General features: G+C 53.8%; 1 long non-coding RNA gene across 1 annotated transcript; it reads right to left on the bottom strand.

Annotated features, from left to right (window-relative positions):
• Positions 1 to 376: 376 nt before the first annotated feature.
• LOC108525940 (uncharacterized) lies at positions 377 to 1,386 on the bottom strand. The gene is made up of 3 exons (XR_001884374.1): positions 1,349 to 1,386; positions 985 to 1,038; positions 377 to 449 (listed from the first exon to the last, which is right to left on the bottom strand). It is a non-coding gene; the product is annotated as an uncharacterized LOC108525940 (long non-coding RNA).
• Positions 1,387 to 1,894: the final 508 nt, after the last annotated feature.

The raw sequence follows: 1,894 nt of genomic DNA, 5'->3' as shown, positions 1-1,894 counted from the left end.
CCCCCCCCGTGTCATTATACCAACTACCTTTGCTCGGGAGCAATTTCTTACCTCCCTTACCTCGGTTTCTGCTTCCACTAAACCTTCAAGACTGACAAACTTCAGAAGTGAGTGCTTGGTCGACGGACCAACACCAAGGACACTGTACCTCAAACAGTAATTTGGAGTAACATCCTCCCAACCCCTGGACTCTCTTGACGCCCACCCCTTCTCAGCTATTTGCTTCCCTGTCTTGTACCTGCAGAGCAATTTATTTTCCAAGATCCGAAATGGTGTAGGGAAGAAGGGAAGAAGGGAGATGTGGAGGGGTCCACGGGCCCACTCGAGTTGCAGTCGCCACCATGCTCCACCCCAAATAATGCCATCACCCTTATTATGACCTACTTGGTTCTTGACAACTTTGCGTTTCTTCCTGCTCCAAGGGTTGGACTGGCCTCCGGCCCCAAGATCTGCAGACACAAGCAACAAGGCAGAAACTGATGGCTTAGCGGACAGAAAAGCACTTCGGAGAGTCCCAACATCCGCTTTTCCTAATTCAGGGTCCTGGCTGTCAACGGAGTTTACCTTTTCGTCTGTCACCCTACCCTCACTTTTCTGGACTCCGCTGACACCAGCCCTCCCGCTACGCAGTGTTCCCCACCCCGGTCCCCGCCTCCGGCCCTCCGCGGCCCCAGCGGTCGGCCATTTTCCCAGCAAAACCACACCCCTTTCAAACCACTGGAAGCCGGGCGGGGCGAGAGGGGGGATATGGAAAATCCGAGGAGAAAACAAAACCAACCGATCTCTTCTATCCCTCTCCCCAACGCACCCTACCCGCAATGACAAGCACTTTTCCTGCAGGCACTGTTACATCCTTTTTTCCTAAAGAAAAAAAAAAATGGCAGGAACATTGCTTGAGAGTCGGTAAAGGGCCCAAGTCAAGGCAAGGACCTCAGTCATCCCAGTCCTTCCGGGGCCTCGGGACAGCCCCAGCTTTACACTGACCTGCAGGGATTCCAGGCAGACTATTCCTTTGTTCCCAAATGGCACAGCGCCCTACTGAAAGAAAAGGGGAATGACTGTCAGACAGACGCACAGCCTCAAGATTCTGGCTTGGTAGATGGACCAGCACACAGGATATGAATCCGAATATCTGCCCTCCCTGATTCAAGGCCCTGGATGTTAAAGGTCCCACCACGCCCGAGTCTGGGGTCGCCCCTGGAATCCGGCCCCAAGGTCCACCATTTTGTTGTAGAAAGGGACAGGAATACTGCAAGGGTTTGGAGAAAGCGAACTGCTCCCCTTCGGCCTCCACCCTTCACTGCCCGCGCCGCAGGGATCCCCTGGCAACGCCCATCCACACACAAACCTGCTGGGATCCAGGCAGTAACCTCGTCCTCCTTCCCCAGGCCACAGGCCCTCTCGCCCTCTGGGCGATAGGGAGAGTGCAACCGGACCAAACGAAGACTAGAATTAGAAGGACGTCTGCACGCGTCGGCTCCAGCTCACGTGAGGGCCACGTCAACCGTGAGATCAGGACCCCAGTTACCACTCCCATCAGCAGTGCCGCAGAAGCCGGCCCTCCCCTTCCTTCCCTGACACATCAGGTCCTGTCACTCATTTTCCTCTTTGCCAATCCCGGAGACCAGAGTAGCTTCCCTTTGTGGTTGGAATTTGCCTTTCTTTGGCTTACAGGGAGAAGCTGTATCTGCTCCCGTGTCCGTTGGCCTTTTCTTCCTCTTCGAGGAATAATTTTTTATCTTCTCTAGTCCCAGTCCAACTGTCTCTCTCTATACCTCCCCCCACCACCAGTCATGAATGTCCAATATTTCTTCTGCACCCCTGTAAAATGTGGAGCAAGGTGTTGGAAAAGGAGACAGATCGTGGGAGTGTCTTATTTAAACTTTTCTGCTCA

Source organism: Rhinopithecus bieti, unplaced genomic scaffold, assembly GCF_001698545.2.
Source record: "Rhinopithecus bieti isolate Rb0 unplaced genomic scaffold, ASM169854v2 scaffold_43388, whole genome shotgun sequence".
NCBI classification, from domain to species: domain Eukaryota; kingdom Metazoa; phylum Chordata; class Mammalia; order Primates; family Cercopithecidae; genus Rhinopithecus; species Rhinopithecus bieti.
This window is presented reverse-complemented; position numbering and strand designations above follow the sequence as displayed.